The sequence below is a fragment of the Stenella coeruleoalba genome, assembly GCF_951394435.1.
Source record: "Stenella coeruleoalba genome assembly, chromosome: 1".
NCBI lineage: Eukaryota > Metazoa > Chordata > Mammalia > Artiodactyla > Delphinidae > Stenella > Stenella coeruleoalba.
In genome coordinates, this window is record NC_137169.1 from 91350846 (window position 1) to 91370837 (window position 19992).

The window sequence follows — 19992 nt, forward strand, 5'->3', positions numbered from 1 at the left end:
TACCCAAAATCCTAGTCAGCCAATTTATCTCCTTCTTGCCCACCCCATATACAATTCATCCATAAATCATGTCAGCTGGACTATTTCTTACTCTTCCATTGCTATCAGCTGGTCAAAGGCACAATCATCCCTCACATTGGTTATTGTGATAGCTTATCTTCTCTCCCTATTTCTACCTTGCCTCCGACTTCAGTTTGTTTTCAATGCAGCAACCCATATGATTCATTTGAAATACACATAAAACCAAACTGTAACCAAGCAGGACCCTATGGGCCTTCCCTGGACAGACCCCTCCTTCACATCTGCTGTAGCTCCTCTGTGAAGTATCCAGATAATAGTAACAGATGCAGATTTCCTGAGTTGTTTTACAGACGCTAAAACCACCACCAAATGAAAGAAATTAACTACTTTGTGATGAGCACGTAGCCCCCAGACTTACTGGAACCTGAGGATTGATCTTGTTAACTCCTGTGACACCACCCTGTTACCTCACCGCCAACCAATCAGAGAATCCCGCAGGAGCTGATCACACCCCCCCCCCGACTCCCCTCTCTCACCTTGCCTTTAAAAAGGCCTCTCTGAAGCTCGTCTAGGAGTTTGGGTTTTTTGTTTGTTTGTTTTTGTTTTTTGCGGTACGCGGGCCTCTCACTGTTGTGGCCTCTCCCCGTTGCGGAGCACAGGCTCCGGACGCGCAGGCTCAGCGGCCATGGCTCACGGGCCCAGCTGCTCCGCGGCATGTGGGATCTTCCCGGACCGGGGCACGAACCCGTGTCCCCTGCATCGGCAGGCGGACTCTCAACCACTGCGCCACCAGGGAAGCCCGGAGTTTGGGTTTTTTGAGCCTTAGCTGCTGTGGACTACTTGCTTGGTGCCCTGCAATAAATGCTGTACTTTCCTTCACCACAACCCAGTGTCAGTAGATTGACTTTATTATGCGTGGGAAAGTGGACCCAAATTTGACTCGGTAACAAAGGCATTCCTTGCCCAAAACCACCCACTGACTTCTTATCCAGGTGAGTACCAAAATTTTTGCAATGATCTACACAGTCTGGGTCTTGCTTACTTCTGTGATCTTACCTTTCATCTCTCTGAGTTTCAATCACTATATTCCTAACCTTTTGATCTTCACTTACTCTTTAAAATGTTTCTATCTCAGTAAGGACTTTCCTGAACACTATATTTCAAATTTCAGCCTTACCCGCAACAGCACTTCTCTGCCATATTTTTAGCAAGATTTTTACCATCTGATGAACTGTATATTTCACTTATGGGTTTGTTATGCATTTAATCCCCACTTCTGCTGCCTACCATCCATTTAGAATTTAAATTCTGTGAGGGCAGGGATTTTTATTTTGTTTGCTTGTGTCTGCAACAGTGCTTATAGATAATCACATACTATTTATTGAATAAATAAATTAATGAAGAAATAAATTAACAGATGAGCAGAGTTGAAGGAAAAAATGAAGCATTCTCCTAATTTGTGAAAAGGTCACATGTTTACCTAGCATTAAGAGTGCTTTCCTTGACACACCTGGGGAATGAAATAGAGGGCCACATGATTCCAAGGTTTGGAGGTAGGAAGAAGCGTGCAGCAGCACCACTAAATCGGCTTGAAGAAATTGAGAATTGAGTCTTAAGCCACTAAGAGGGCAATTTTAACCATTACCACTTTTGCTTTGGAAGTCCTCTTAAGTATTGGCGATAGTTGATGGTGAGGATTGGTGGATTTTCCTATTTTTTTTGGATATTAAAAAATAAGTCACTGCAGAAACTGGAGAGTGGGTATTAGGTATTTTTAGGGGACACTTTTATCTGTTTCAGAATGATCTTTCCTACCTTCTGTTCATTAATAGAAAATTTAGAACCCAATATGTAGCTCATCTTCATGTATATAACACTTCAGACATCTGTTTTGTGTATATGTAATTCACATGAGATTCATTTAAGAAATAAGGCAATGAAAATAGTAACACTTCTTAAATATACCTAAACAGTTCTCAGACTAACACTGTTTAATTATTTAGCAACATTTTGGGGATTTCATGGTGGCAGCACAGTTCAGCCATCCTCCCTGGTGATAAGCAAATGGACTACAAGATGATACAAAGAGATTAAATGGACAGCATTCATTTCCCACTTGTTACATAAATGCTCCTAGTGTTCAATATAATGAAGAAGGAAATCAGCAACACTGGCAGACTACAGGGGTAACAACAGCAGGGGCAGATTAAGCTACTGAGAGGTTCTGGGGAAAGATAGTAAGGACTTCTGATTTTGAATATGAGGGAAAGCTCATACAGACTGCAGACTCTTTTCAAATTCTAAAATTTGAGATTCTGAGAAGAGCATCAAAAGTTTGGTGACTGAAAGAACTATGTGTAGCAATTAACACAAACTCTGAGAAATGTTTGGAGAAGGGCGACTGTCCACAGTATAGGTCATAAAGCTTGGGAGAGTCCTGGGGAATGTGGCTGCCTGGTGCAGGAGAGCTCTGGGGCCAACAAATGAGGAAGAGCCAAGTACACAAAATAAACATGGGCCCACTGGATTTATATTATGTTCAAGAGAACTTGGGTTCCTCATTTCTCTTAAGCCTGGATTTATTAATTTCCTATTTGCCAGAAGTCAGTTTATGAACACATGAATTTAGGGAACATTGGCAGAATCCCAACACTTTTTTCCAGCCGTATAGCTGTATCTAGCCTGTAGTTACAGACATAACCTATACGTTTTAATGAGGATAGATAACATTTGAATAAATGTTTTCAACACAAGAGAAGACATTTTAAAACCAAATGTTCATAGCAAAATTATACCTCCACACAAAGCAGAATTTCAATCACCTGTAGAAAGGATTTCAGTTTACCCCTCTCCTCACTCAGTCTTTCCCTCTCCCATGAATGTCTCTGCACGTTGAACTTTTAAAAAAATATTTTAATTTGGTGATATACTATTAGTAACTTGTAAAAAAAATCACATAACAAATTTAAATCATTAAAATTACAAAATATATTTTTATTTTAAACAGATTTTCTGCAGAAGCAGAGAGAAAATAGACTATTACATTCAGTGTAGCAGAGTAGGCTCTGGAAGTAGGGTTAGAGTCATTTTGACAAGGACTTTTTGGGATCCCAGATACCTGGGACATGACCTAAAGGGGGAGGCATGGGATACAGGTGGAAACATCTTTTAGACCTTGAGAGTCTTTGCTCCATGGGGAGTCAAAATCTCAGAGGAGGGCCAGAGTGGGTTCCTTAGGCCTTTGCCCAGGTATAAGGATGTTACTGGTTAGGCCTATAGTTTAGAGATTCTTTCTAAATAAAATATATATAGTTTTTACTCTTACTGGTAGGAGTAAAATAACAACAGAGTTGATTAGATTAATTCACATGTACTGAATTCTAAATTTTTATCATTATACTACTATTATTAGTTATTATTACTATTACTACTGAAATTTACATGATATTTTTAAATTTTTAACAACTTTATTGAGGTATAATTGAAATTTTAAAAATCCCTACCTGTTTAATGTATATAATTTGAGTCTGAGCATATGCATACATCCACGTTGTATAAAAATCTTTAAGGAAACATAAATTTTATCTATAATATATGGATAGATAAATATCATATGGGATAGATACCAACTTTGTAGCTCTTGACTATTACTTATTTTTCCCTTTCTCCAATTTCCTAAAATTCTTCTCCTCGTGCAAAGCTGTCACTGAGTGAGGGATATTGATAGAACATTCATGAAATGTGACTGGTAGAGTAATTGAATCCACACAATTCATTTAGCTTGTAAGGAAACTATAATAGTTTCTGGAGGGATTTATTTATGTCTTTTTCTTGTACAAGTGCTGGATTTGGTTACCTTGTAGAATGAGTAGGGTCATTATACAATTTAGCATTAAGGAAAAAAATTCTTTTTGATCTCATTTGTTGAGTTACTTCTCTAAAGTAACAGCTTAAGAGATGTTTTGATGATACCAGAAAACTTAAAAATCTCACTAAAACTATGAAATCTAAAAATTACATTCATAGAATCTAAATTTAGTCTTCATGTCATTTAGATTTACTTGTTAAATTCCCCATGACAGTAGAATATTGGTTTTGATTTAGCAAGATTACATGAAGTTTTCAAAATGTTCTAAACAATTGACTTTCTTTTCAGAAGTGATATGTCTTTTGATTTGTTCAAAGTTGGATCAGTGTGGTTTTACTCAACATACATACATTGTCATTAAGTCTAGCTTTTGTTCATTATTTAAATAATTATTTAAAAGTTAATTATAATTGTAATGTATATATAATTTTTCAGTTTTACTGATATATAATTGATATATAGCACTATATAAGTTTAAATGTACAGCATAATCACTTGACTTACACATATTGCAAAGTGATTACCACAATAAGCTTAGTCAACATCCATCATCTCATAGATATAAAAAACAAAAAATATATTATTTATATACATAAAAGCTAAGATGTCCCACTGCATCAATATTACAAGGAAAAAACTGGATGAAATTAAATTCGTGTATGTCACATAATAGAGGAGGACTCAAACAAAGTAGTGAGGTTGCAATCATTTGCTTTAAACAATTTAATTAGCTTATACTTCTATGGTCATGCAGAGATACATTTGGCCATCTTCATAATGGGAAACAGTTTACAAAACTCTTCCTGTGTACAAAGCATACCTCGGATGCTATCCAAAGAAAATATTGTATGTTCACTAAACTGTGTAAGTTAATTGACAATGTCAATATACAAGTATTGACCCCGTAGAAATTGCAGGTAGTAAATGAGGAGAAGATGAAAATCAATTGTTCTAAGAAGAAAATGCATACTACACCTGGCAGCTCTGTTTAATGGAAACTGTGAAGTAGGGTGTTAGAAAGTCATATGCAAAAGGAGGAGAAGTTCATCCTCAGGGAGATGGATTTGCATCCAGATTTCTCCCCTAATTAGCTTCTCCTGTTGAGATTATCTGAGCAAGCTGTAATGGAAATAAGGAGTTAAGTGTTGTTAGGTTATAAAATTGTGCTCAGGATTATGGAGTTGATATGAGGTGTTAATAACCAGGTGTGGGTAGAAGGGAGGCAAGGAAGCCAGGGCATGGGCTATTCACTCAGTAACACAGGGATTCTCAATTCTGCCTGTATACAGAAGTCCTTCAAGGACTAAAAACGCTTTAGTTCTACCCAGATCAATTTAATCAGACTCTCTGGTAGTGGTTTCTGTGTAGTTTTATTTGTGTTTTAAAACTCCCTGTAGCCAGTGTTGAGCAACATAGATTTAGAATTATGATAGAAATAGGAACAGGAGAGTTGTCACTGAGAAAGGTGCCTAAGTCTTCAAAAAAAAAAAAAAGTGCAGCTGTTACTATGATACAATTATTGGATTATTATTATATACCCATTAACTGATCATGAAGTGGAATCATAAAAGCAGTATACAAAATGTTTTATAATCTATGATTACAACCATAAGTATGAATACTATATACTAATTCTATTTTAAATATAAAAATTTAAACATTTATTTAATTAACATGATAGGATTATGAGATAAAATATTTCATTTTCTTTAATGCTACCACAATGGTGCTTTAATAAATGTTTTTAAAAGTAAAATTTAAGATGTTACTTAAGAAAAAATTGGTTTATCAACATGAAACATCTGAATTTAGCTTTTGACCAAGATTCCTTGGTGACCAAACTCATGGAAAGGAAACAAAAATCATGAGTAGGGAATTTCTGTAGGGAATAACATTTCTGTAGGGAATAACCTCGTTTTTTTCATGAAAGAAAGCCTGATCAGATTTCCTTTACTTCTCTCTGGGAAATGACAGTGTCATTGCTACACCTGCTCACCAAGCAAAGTCGGCTCTCCAACTTCTTCTTCCATCCTGAACCCTTCCCCTATTTGTACTAATCATTGCAATCATGGCAGAGTGCAACTTTATTTAATGAGCAAGTTTTTGACCAGCCACTCTCCTACTGCGTTTTGGACATTCTTGAAGACGTGAGAGATACCAAGACTAAGGTCAATATCACAAGGTTATGGAGAACATGGAATTTGGACTCATGTAAGCCTGGGTTCAACTGTTACTCCAATCTTAAAGTGCCAACACTACAACAAACACCACTCACACTGTTCAGCCCTCCCTATCCTGCATTACTCAGTTAATGTGTTTAATGTCTCTCTCCCCATTACTATAGCACATGCCACATGGTGACAAGAACTTTTATTTCTTCATTTACTGACTTATCCCTAGTGTCTAGAACATTTGGCTTATAACAGGCTCATGGAAGGTGCTCAATAATATTTATTAAATAAAGGAATTCAGAAACAGCATCCCAGTGTCATTTTGACTCCCTATCACTTGCTACTTCTATAGTTTTGCCTAAGGTCCCAGAGTCGGTAAGTTACAAAGACAGAATTTGAACACTAGGTTTACATGAGTCCTAATTCCATGGTCCTGTTGATTTTTTAAGCAGCAAGGCATGGTTTTATCTAAAGGCTTTTGCATTTGCCATTTCTTCAACTTGGACTGCTTTTCTGGCAGATAACATGATGTTTTTTTCCCTCACTCCCCTCTGCTCTTCACTCAAATGCCAGAATATCAAGACCAGTATGACTAAGACAGAGTGACTAGATGTGTCTTTTCTCTAAGTGAGATGGGGAGTCACTGTAACAAAGAATACTATTACCTGGTTTATGCTTAACAGGATCACTCTGACTAAACTGTTGGGACTAGGCCAAAACAGGAAATGTCAGAGCCTTGTCATAAATTACTGAATTAATTGAGAAGACAGATGATTGGACAAGAGTCATAACATAGGTGTGAAGTGATTGGAGCTTGGTTATATGTTGATTATAGAGTTAATGGGTTTTACTGCTAGAATAGATAGGATATAAGATAAAAAGTGACTGATGGTTAATTATTTGGCTTTTGGTTTGAAGAACTGGAAAAATAGGGTTGTAATTGATCCAGAAAATTACAGAGGAACCGATTTGGGGTGGAGGAGAGATCCAGGAGACTAGTTCCGTTCATGTTAAGTTTAATATGTTTTTTAAGTGGTTGTGGTGAGTAAACAGTATGATACACAAGTGTAGAGTTCAGATATTTAAATTAGGAAGTCATCAACATAGAATATTTAAAGTGACTCAAGGAGATTACCAAAGGAATGAATACAGATTGAGAGGAAAAGACGTATTAGGACTGAATCCTGGGACATCAGTGTTTAAGACATTGAAGATATAAGGAGGAACCAGCAGGCAGACTCAGAAAAGAGCAGCTGGGGTCGGAGGATGAATATGTGAAGTCTGAAAGCCAAGTTCCCAGGAGGAGGGAGTGATGATATGAATCATGATTTTTATAAATCAAGAAAAAGGAGGAATTAAGAACAGAGTATTGGATTACATTCTACTTCTTTCTACATGTTGACTGAATTTTCTCATACAAACATCATCCATATGACTGGAAACATAGTCATTAGAATGTCCTATATTTCATAATTTTTCTACCATAGAGACCAAAACGGTTCTCATGCTTCAGTTCAAAAGTTCTCAGCAAGGTGCCCATTTCCAGGTGTATAAACTTTGGCCCATGAGAATGGTGCCAAACAGAATGCCAGTTGGGCTTTTTCTCCATGGTCACCACCATTCCACAGTTATAAAAAGTGAAGGAACTTTTTTAGGACAAAATTATAGATTTCTACTATAATCATTAATTAATAAGATTTACCATGTACATAGACTTATATATATTTATTTTCTTATTCTCTCAGAAGAAATAAGAGTAAATCAGGCAGTTTTATGTTAATGCTTTTGTTGGGCATGTAAGTAGTCCATAGTACACAGGTCTTTGGGACAGTACTGCACTTTAGCTGCCTAAATAGTCCTTGATGTCTCTCCCTGTGATTTAAAAAAAACAATTATCAAGAGACCTCCTAATTTCTCTACTTCTACCTAATTTAAACTTGCATTTTTAGTTCACAAAAATTCTGTAAGGTAGATGATGTTTTCACTAAATTATAAATGAATCAACAAACATAACAAAAATGCACAAAAACCCCACCTTTTTTTAAAGTTAAGCAACTTAACCAAAGACATATAGCTAATAAGTGTTAGGATTTGGATATAAGTCTGTTTAAATTTAAAAATATATGCTTTTCTCAACCTTGACACATTTTATTTTTTAATCTTATTTGACTTCCTAAACTCTGTGTGCTATTGTTTTATTAACATCTGGTGTTGTCTCTCTTCAGTAAAGCTCACATTACTCATGTTTCTGGGTAATATGGGATTGAGATCTAATATCAGCTGTGAGGTACAAGAATTATAAGAGGTCTCATGACATAGGAGAAAAACAAGTTTTGGAATGAGACAGACTGGGTTCAAATCTTGACAACTATTTCATAGCTGGGTGTAGTTAGACATAATATTTAACTTCTATGACCCCAATGCCCTCATCTGGCACATGAGTATACTATTGTACCAGCCTCATGAAGTTGTTTGAACATTAACTAAAATAACATATAAAGTATCTAGTGCAGTTCCTAGCATACAATGTGTGCAAAAAGGCACCAATCCCAAGAGCTACCAAAAGGAAGAGGGAGAGGCTAATGCCATACAGTGTCCGGACAACTGACTAGAACTAGACATAATATTTAACTTCTATGACCCCAATGCCCTCATCTGGCACATGAGTATACTATTGTACCAGCCTCATGAAGTTGTTTCATTTCGGATGCCATGCACTAGAATCAAACTCAGTGAACTAATTTTCCCCTACCCATGATTCCGTCAAATGAAAAGAAAGTTAAATATCTTATATCATCAACTAAAATCATGTATTCAGTTAAGGATTATTAATAAGATTTTTCTCTGTGAAAAATCCAACTGCTTGTGATTTTGAATATTTTGTTTCTAGAACATGGAAAGTGTCTATTGTTCATATTCCTTAGAATTAAATATATCAGGAGTTTTAATTAAACACAATGACTGTGAGTCTGATTTCTAAAATCAGATAAATTGTACTTTTAGTTAATAGTTCTTTTAATGCCATAGAATTATTTTCAATCAGACATTCCTAATGTGAAACTGGTATAACCCCTAATTTATTAAAATTCATAACAGTATAAAAGGTATAATCAGATATTTTAATTCCACACAGATTAATATTATATCTTTAGTTACTAGAAATAATTCTGTAGATCAGTGAAAATGTATTAAAGTAGGAATCAGCAAGGGAAATTAATTCAGTATATCATGTCATTTCAAAGATAAGTTCAACTATGCTGAACATCTGAATAATGAAAAAAAACCATAAAAAATAAACTAACATAATTGAGAACAGAGTTAAATACAAGTGTAATTGATACTGAGTTGTTAAAATAATCAAAAGTAAATCCTATGGAGATCCACTTCTGGTAATGGAGATAGCTTGTTTCATATAGATTTTTCCATGAAGAAAAACTATAAATTATAGGGAAAATATTTTGTTTGAAGGCAATAGAGAGTAGAGAGAAACAGGTAGAAACTGTAAAGAATACAATCCATAAAAAAAGATAACCACACTGGGTGATATTCACATTTATGTATCTTCCTGAGAGCATTGTCTTGTCTGTAAGCAATTAGGTAGCTAAAACTCAGGCAGTAATGCATAATCCTTTTGGCTTGAAGTGTCAGAAGATAAACTTTGAGATTGTCTGGGTGACTAGAAATTGAAGGGTGGGAAATAATGCAGGAGGAAACCACAGAAGTGTAGCACCTGATATATGCAGATAATGCATCTCAAATCCTTAAGTGACCTCTGAACTACATACCTACATATGAGTGGGAGAAACTCTAAACTACATACCTACATATGAGTGGGAGAAACTCTAAAGAACCTAGTAGAAATAAACATTTGTGAGGTAAAAACAAAACAAAACAGAAATTTCCATTTTTGCCATCAAAGGAAGCAGAATTTGGAATTTGAGCTCCTCAGAAGAGCTTGATAAACATCTTGGACTTTCTAATAACTGACACAATCAAATTAAAAGTGAACATTAATTAACTGACTATTAGCATAAAATATTCTTCAAAAGAAGATATAATTGAGAATCTCTAAAACATTTTATTGTGTCTGTCACACAAAAATTATTTGAAATGGAAAGAAATTCTTTCTCATATTTAAGAGAAATGAAATCAAAAGAAACATACCTAAAGATGGCTTAGATCTTGGATTAGCAGACAAGAACTTAAATCAGCTAAGTTATGTTCAAGGCTTAAAGAAAAAGATGAACCAATAGGGAATCTCAGAAGAGAACTGGAATGCATGGGGAAAAAAATAGAAATTTGAAAACTGAAGAGTGCAGTCTTAGATGAAAATTTTACCTGATGGGCTTTATAGCAGATTGGAGGTGACAGAAGACAAATAGTGAGCCTGAAAAGATCAGATAATGTCTGGGGCAATACCAAGTGATATAACATCTATGCAGTTTGAGTCCCAGAAACAGAAGGGAGAGAGAATAAGTGAGAAAAATATGTGGAGGAAAAAAACCCTGAAAATATCCCCAATTTGGTGAAAAGCATGGCTTACAGAGCCAAGAAGATTGGCAAACCCCAAGAAGGATAAATACAAAGAAAACCACACATAAGCGCATTTAGTCTAGGTGCTTAAAACTAAAGATAAAGAGAAAAACCTTGAAAGAAGCCAGAGATAAAGAGCATATTCAAACACAGGAACAGTGACACTAATGAAATGTGTCGGTAAATATATACTTTCACTTTTTAATAGGAAAACTGACAGCTTAGAACAAGTTATAATGTATTTTGGGGTTTACAGCATTAGTAGATATGAAATATATGACAGTAATGGAATAAAATGGTAGGTTGCTAAGTGGAACTGTATGTTAAATCTCATATTTTAATTGAAGTGATAAAATATTAACTGCTGTAAGACTGTGAAAGATAAGGATGGCTATTTTAATCCTTTGAATAACCATCTAAAATTATTAAAATGTTTACTTGAAAGTTAGTAGAGCAATTAGAAGGAATGATTAAAAATATGTAATTTACTGGAAAATTCTGTGTATACAAGTCACTATTAATGCAATAAAAAGAGAGAAAACTACAATATAAATTGACAAAAGACTTGTAACTAAAACATATAAAGCATTCCTAGAAATCAATAATAAACATATTCTTTGCCACTTTCTTAAACTTTTGCGTATGCTTATCCCATAAGGTAGTAATTCCATTCTAAATATTACATTGGCCAAAAAGTTCGTTCGGGCTTTTTCCATACAAAAACCCAACCCAATATTTACCCAAGACAAATGAAAGCATATTTCCACAAAACGTCTGGCATAAGTAGGTCTATAGCTTTATTCCCAGTAGTCACACATTTCAAAATAACCCAGATTCCATCATAAGGGGATGGATAAACAATTGTGGTATATTTACTCAATGGAATACTATTCCATGTTAATAATAATATACCACTGTTCTAACAGTATTAATAAATTGAAAAAAATATGTAGCAAAATAAGACAATCACAGAAGAGTTCATACTATTTGGTTTCATTTTAGCGAAGTTCAAAAAAAGGCAAGATAAATATTTAGCAATAGAATTTGGAAAGTGAATGCTTATTGGGGCTGAGGATTGGCTGGATGGGGAAATATGAATTTTATGAGGTGACGTGAAACTTCTGTTTCAATAAGGTTTTGGTTAGACAGATATATATATAATAAGACTAATCGAACTGTAAGGTTAAGATAGTCATTTCACCCTATGCAAATTTTGCCTCAATGAAAAAATATCTTACAATATTATTAGACTCCTTGAAGTTTTCTATGCAGTTTTTTTTTTTTTTTCCTGCTAATATTCCTGTTTGGTCAAATAATTTTTAAAGTTGTTTTTCATCAGCTAAGAAGTAGTTTCATACATTTTAATTTCATTATTATTACTTTCATTTATTATTTATAAAGCATCAATAATTAATGTGATAGTCTACAAATAAAGTTCACATATCAAAGACCTTGCCATTAAAATATGAGAGACAGTTTGAAACCAAGAAGTGCCATGTTGTAAATGTAAGCAAACATAAGATTAAGTTACATCTGTTTTCTTGCTTCTTTATCTTTTGCTATTCTCCCTGTATTTTTTTGCTATTAGAAAAAAAATTGTTATTAAAAAAGCTTTAAGATGAAAGTTCACAGATGACTTAAGAGATGCACGTAGGCCTGCAGCCTAGGGGATTTCAAAGTGGATAGCTATTCAAAGTCTTTTTCAACAGGTAAATGAAAGACAATGGATCCAAATGGAAGAAGTCTTTGCATCAAATTCACTAAAAGATGGTAATGGGAAATGCCTGTTACCATTTGTCTTATACCTGCTCTGAATGGCTCTCTCAGAGCACTCTCTCTCTCTCTCCCTGCGTATGTATATATGTCTGTGTGTGTGTATAATACATATTTTATATTATGTATATATACATATATGTGTATATATACAATGAGTTTATATATACATATATACATATACATATACTCATATTTTCATAGTTTCTATTCAATATTTTTTCAATTAGTATTTTATTAGGCATGTTTCATCTCTACAATTTTCACTGAGTTAATTTGAATTTATAAATTTATTTGATATTTGCAAAGTTAAAATTAAAATCTCTCTTCTCATGTTTTCTATGTATGTAATGGGGATAATAATAGAAAATATCATATAATGTTGCTATTTATACATTCCTAGAAGAGAGACTGACACATTACTACCCTACACAAGTCTTCTATTATTATTTAAATTATTAAATTTATCTTAAATTTTCAACAATATTGCTGTTTTTCAATTGTTTATGTGAATAATTTCTACTTTTTTCTTACTGCTTATGGCCTAGAAGCTTAAGAAGGCTTTTAAATCAAATTCATGTTTATATCTACAGGAATGATTCAATCTATGTAACAGTAAACTTAAAAAAAAAGAGTAGGGGAAAAAAAAGAATTACTTTGGTATTTTTCTTTTAATCTAAGAAGCAATATTTTCTCTTTTGTTGTGAGTTCAAGAGAAAGAATCAGTTGAGAAAACATAACTCAGAGCTTCAGTAATGTATTTATTGTGTAAGTTCTTAAAAAGAAACAGATAACTTAGACAACATATATTTACAGTGGATTAAAACTAGGTAAGGCATTGATAGAGGGGACATACGTAAGTATGAGAGCTCTGTTCTCTTTTTTTGTTTATTTAATTATCTTGATCTCACTTCTACAAAGAGATTAAACAGTCTCTAGAAAATTTAGGCTGAAAGATATATTCTATAAATCATGAAACACCCTCTGCAAGACCAGGCCCTTTTATTACCTGCATCTTAAAGCCAGTTCTGGTATCAAAGCAAGTTTATACTATCTTTGAACGCCTTGAGGCCAGATAATTCTCTTCATGGTCTACATAATTGTAAGCATGGTCATCATGGCCATTAGCTCAGATGGGGAGAACTTTTTTTTGTCTCCCAGTGACAATATCATGTTCTGCAAGTTGCATTTACTCTATCTGAAAATATTTTTTGAGCGTTTACCATCAGGCACTGAGCTAGACATTAAGGACACATCAGTGAAAAACATGGGCTCTTCTTTCAAGAACTTCACATTTTGGAGGTAGCAGAGAGCAGAGAGGAAAACAGATATGTGCCAGATAGTATACTATGTGTTAATATAAACTTATGCACCAAGTGCTATTGAGTACATGGCAAGTTCACAAGAAATGTCCTGGGAAATTAAAGTAACATTCAAGGAATATTTATTGAGGTTTGTTTGTTTGTTTGTTTTCCCCTCCAAGAGGGTAAGTGGCTGATTAATGGAAAACACATAATTTTGTCAGGTGAAGAGGGAGGATTGTCATTTGATACACAAGAGCAGCATGTACTAGAGTCAAGGGTGTAATTTATGCTTTGGAAACTGTATACAAATCATTGAGTGTGTCTGGAACAATATCAGCAGTTTGAGACAGTGAGATAGAGATCATAAAATAAAATATCTAGAATATCATTCTGAAGAGTTTAGAAAGACAAATGGGATACTAAGTTTAATCAAAAAGTGACAATACCAATAGAAAGACAGCTCTAGCAGATGATTTGTGGATGTATCTTAGGTATGTGAGACTAGAAGCAGAAAGATTGCTAATATTACAGATAATGAGTTTTTAGTTTGTAAGCTAATATCTATGATCTTAGAAAGAATGAGGTATTCAGAAGATAAAATTGAAAAAGCTTTGTGATCAATAGAATGTGTGAGACCAAGTAGTGGGACCAAGTTTCTGACTTTGATGATTACCATGTGAAATCTCCATTTACCAATGTAAGAAATGAAGAAAGAGGAGATGGACTATATGGGGACTAAGATGGTGATTCCAGTTAATTCAGTTAATCAGCAGAAATTTATTGAGAATTTACTATGTGACAGAAGCCTAACCCTTTAAGAGGATACTTCCTAGTGAGAAAAATAGGCAATATAGAAATACAGAAATTATATATATATATATATATATATGTATTTTTGATTGTGATAATATAATGGCTAAAAGTGGGCTAGGGAGAAGAGGAGTGTACCATAGGTTGTAGTTTCATGTGACATTGTCAGGAGACCTCACTAAGAAGAAAATATTAGAGGAAAAGCCCAGGGCAAGAAAAGGAATAAGTTAGAGGCTATCCAAGTTGGAAATGAAAGGGAAATCGCTAGGCTGCAGGGACAACCATTCCAAGTCCCTGTTGTGAGAATATGCCCAGCAAATTTTTGTATGCTCAAAGAGGCCAGAATGGTTGCAGCCAACAGAACAAGGCATAAAGTATCAGGAAAAGAGAATGTTTGAGAGGGTGAAGTTAAAGAATTATTTAGAGCTTTGTGGGCCAACATAGGACTTTAAGTTTTTGAGTGAGATGGGATGCCATCAGAGGATTTTGAGCAGAAGAGTGATATGATCCAAATTATGTTTTAAAAAAAAGAAGAGGAAGAAGAAGAAGTTGTTTTAGGACTGTCATGTTGAGACCAGAAGGGGAAAATGGTGGAAACAAAGAGATTCATTTTTAGATGTTCACAAATATCATCAAGAAATTATTGTAGTTTAGGCCATAGTAATAGAAGTAGAGGTAGAAACAAATTGCCAGAGTCTGTGGGAGTTCCCTGGTGGTCCAGTGATTAGGACTCAGCACTTTCACTGCTGTGGCCCCAGGTTCAGTCGTGGTCAAGGAACTAAGATCCCACAAGCTGCATTACATGGCCAAGAAAAAAAGAAAAAGAAATTGCCAGAGTATGAAAATATTTTAAATCAAAGGCAAAATAATTTGGAATGTGAAAGAAAGAAATACTAGATAACTGTAAGATATTACTTGAAGAGATAGAAGAATGAAACTTCTATCAATGAAATTGGGGAAAACTAATGAAGAAATACTTTAGTGTGAGAGTTCAATTTTGGAGAGACAGATTTGAACATGCTAGGTTTTAGGTACCCTCAGGACATCTAAGTGATGGTATATAGAGGAATAGACTAGATATACCATTCAACAGTTTACTGGATGTCCCAGACTTGGGCTATAAATTGTGGAGACATCAATATATACATAGTGTAATGGTTAATTTTATGTGTGAATCCGACTGGATCACAGGGTACCCAGATATTTGGCTACATATTATTCATGGGTGCATCTGTAAGGATGTTTCAGGAAGAGATTAGCATTTGTATTGGTAGACCTAGTAAAGCAGATTGCCCTCTCCAATGTGGGGGAGCATTATCTAATCCATGAGGGCCTGAATAGAACAAAAAAATGTAGGAAGAGAGATTTTGCTTTCTTTTTGCCTGATTGCACTACCTGAGACCTTTGTTTTCTCCTGTCCTAGAAATAGGATATAGATTATTAGTGCTCTTGGTTCTCTGACCTTAGGACTCAGACTGGAACATAGACCATTGGTTTTCCGGGGTCTCCAGATTGTAGATAGCAGATCTTAGAACTTCTCAGTCTCCATAATCACATGAGCTAATTCCTTATAACAAATCAATCTCTCTCTCTCTCTCTCAATTTCTCTCTCATATATATATATCATATATATCTCATATATATATGGGCAACAGAATAAGTAGGAGATAATATAGATGATATAGATAAATAGAGATAGAGATAATCTCCTTTTGGTTCTTTTTCCCTGGAAGATCCTGACTAGCACAGATAAAATTTAAATCAATGAGACTCGATGAGTTTACTCAAGGAATAAATAAAAAAGAGGTCCAAGGACTAAGCCCAAAGTAATTACAATGTTTTGAAGTCTGGAAAATGAGGAAGAACCAGCAAAGGAACCTAGAAGTTGTTATTCAAGTAGAAGAACAAAGAGAAGTGTGTGGTATTATGAAAGTCAAAGAAAGTTATTCAGAGGCGCGAGTAAACTCGCATGCTGTCAGTAACTCAAGCAAGATGAAGACTGAGCATTGACATTTTAGATGTTTGATTTGCCTCACATTTTAGTTGAATGTGAGTTTGTATTATAGAGAAAATTCTATATGTATGCAAATTTAAGAATCATTTGTGGTATTTGAAGCCAAAGGTATGGATTAAATTTCCTGAGAAAGTAGCTAATCATGATGTGAAACCAAGAAAATGAATAACCAAATCAAGCTGATGTATTAATACTGAGAGATCAAAGTAGGAAAATGAAGCATGAAAAGAAAATTCTCAGCTATATTCATGTTTTCATTATAATTCTGTATGTTTATCTTCAAGTATGGCTTTTCTGATTTGATTGTCTTTTATTTCCTTTTATGCCTAATTGTTCTGGCTAAGACTTTGAGTACTATGCTGATATAAGTCGAGAAGGTGGACAAGCTTGTCTTGTTCCTGATCTTAGAAAAAAAGCTTTCAGTTTTTCACTGTTGGATATAATCTCAGCTGTGGATGTGTCATTTATGGACTTCATTATGCTGTGGTACATCCCTATATATCTAACTTGTTGAACACTTTTATTATGAGAGAGTGTTCAATTTTGTCAATTTTTTTCTGCATCTAATCATATGATTAACAAATCATATGATTCTGTTAAAGTGGTGTATCACATTTACTGACTGGTGTATGTTGAACCATCCTTGCCTTCCAAGGATAAATCCCACTTATTCATGGTGTATGATTCTTTTAATGTGCTGTTGAATTCAGTTTGTTAGAACTTTACTGAAGATTTTTTCATCTATATTCATCAGGGATATTTGCCTGTAATTTTCTTTTCTTATAGTGTCTTTGTTTGGTTTTGGTATCAGAGCAATTCCGGGCTCCTAAAATGAGTTTGAGAGTGTTCCTTTTCAAATTTTTTGGGAAGAGCTTGAAAAGTAGTGGCATTAATTCTTCAAATATTTTGTAGAATTCACCTGTGAAGCGATCTGGCTCTATACTTTTCCTTTTGGCAGGTTTTTGATTACTGATTCAATCTCCTTACTAGTTATTGGTCTGTTTATTTTATATTTCTTTATGATTCAGACTGTCTAGCTATATCTCTTTACATTATTGTTAGCATTTTTTCTAGGAAGAACAATATAAATCTTTAACTTTTCTCAATATACTTAGCTAATATTAAATTACTTCTGATAGTATATAGAAAACTTATAGCTTTATGTTTCCATTTACCCCACACCCCCATATTTCTCGCTATCATTTGGCCATTCTTTCTTTCTTTTTTTTTTTCTGCTTCTCTCTTCTCTGCCTGGAATTCTCATTACATGCATGTTGAACTGCTTCATATTGCTTTATAAGTCTATGAGATTCTGCTAAGTTCTCTTTAATCCTTTTCCTCTCTGTTCTTCAGATTTAGTAATTTCTATTAATCTTTTGTAAAAATGTCTGTTTCCTTTTTCTGCCATCTCCATTCTAAATTTGACCCATACAGTAAATTTCCATTTCAGTTATTTTACTTCTTAGCTTTAGAACATCAGTTTTAATTTCTGTTTGTATACTTTACTCATTTTATCATACTTTCATCTCATTCTTTAAACATATATCTACTTAATTCTTTGATAGCTCTTTTGAGCACTTTATCTGCTCAATCTAGTATCAAGCCTTCTCACAAAGTGTGGGTGTGATTGCCTTTTTTCCTGAATCTGGTTTATACTTTAACAAAATAAGCTTAGGTTGAAACTGGACATTGTAGACAATAAATTGCAGGAAATATAAAGTCTGTTGCGCTCCTCTGCAGAATTTCTTTCTAGAAGACAGTTAAATTGCCTAGATTCAAACTGAAGTTTTCTCACCCACAATATTAATTTGCTCTATTTTTTGTAGTTTCACACTTAATTTTTTTTAACTTGACTTCCAGGAGTCTCTCTTATACCTTTATAATTCGGTATATAGAAAAAAAAATTGGATAAAGATGGTATTTACCCTCTCCATAGTTCTTACCCCTAGGGATTCCTCTAATTTTCAGATGTTGTGTCAGCTTTGAAATCTGTTTTCTGATGCTTCAAATCTGTAAGTCTGTAGCTTTTTGCTAACCAAGCTGAATGCAGTTGGAGGATGCACTCATTTTAGAAGCAACATGTTCCCATGCACTCTTGTTTATTAAAAGTGGATTTTTCTTTGTTTTCTGCCTGTTGTCTTAGGCTCTTTGGATTCTATCCCACATTGTCAGTCAGGAATTTGGATAAAGTTAATATACATATTTTTGGGACTGACTTCTCCAGTTTCTCCATAGTTTTGCAAACAAGGTCACAGTCAGGATTTTTAATTTTGAACATTGCAATATGTGTGAGGTGGCTTATTATAGTTTTGTTTTGCATCTTACTAGTGACTGATGTTGAACATTTATTGATTGCTTATTAGCCATTTATAAATATTATTTTGTTAAATGTCTACTCAAATATTTTGCCAAATATATAGTAAATTTTAATGTATGCATTTTTTGTTTAATATCTGGTCACCTTGGTAAAAGTAAAGTTGTTTCTTACCTTAAATTCCTTAAACTGAAATTCATTTTTATATATGTCATCTAGTAGAAATCTTATATTGATTATTTTTGATATGACTAACCAATTGCCCTAGCATCATATTGGATTTGTCCATATTTTTCTTAATAACTTGTGATGCCAGTCGGATATAAATCAAGTTTCTATACATATAGGCCTGTTTCTAAGCATCTAAGCTCCCTATTCTCTCAACAACTTTGTCTCTGTATGTAGAAAACTACTATATACTTTCTTAATATCCATATAAATACACATTATATATGTATATACATATACATTTGAAACCTCGATATATGATAAAGCAAATCTCCCATATATACATTTTCAAAATTGTCATTCTGGGCTCTTGCTGTTCTACATCAATTAAAGCACAAGCTTTTTAAGTTCCATGAAAAGACTTTGATATTTTAATTAGAGTTACAGAGAATGAATAAATTAAATTCATAACAAATTGGGAGAGCATTGTCATCTTTATAATATTTTCATTTCCATGCTTGAATATGACTTTTTTAATGAATTTGAAAAATGTTTTATTATATCCATAATGTTTTTGCATATTTTATTAAATTTAAACCTAAATCCCTTATCATTTTGTTGCTATTCTAATTGGTATCCCTTGTTTTCCTTACAGTTACATTATTTTGAGAGTTAGATGTCAGTATATTAGAAAGAAATTAGTTTATATATATATATAATAGATTGACTTTACCATTGCCAACATCACTTATTTTTGTATTTTCAATGTAGACAAGTATATCTTCTGAAAATGATTGAGCTTTTTTATGTTCAAATACATTTATTAATGTTTTCAGTTTTCACTTATCTTAATGCATTGCCTAGAACTTCCAGAGCAGCTTTTACTAAAAACAATGACTGCTAGTATTCTTGTTCCTTGTTTCTAACTTACAAGGAAGTACTTCCTAGTGGGAAGTGATTTATAGTTATTTCATTTCCTCCTTCTACTTCTTCCTCCATCACTTCTCTCCCTCCCC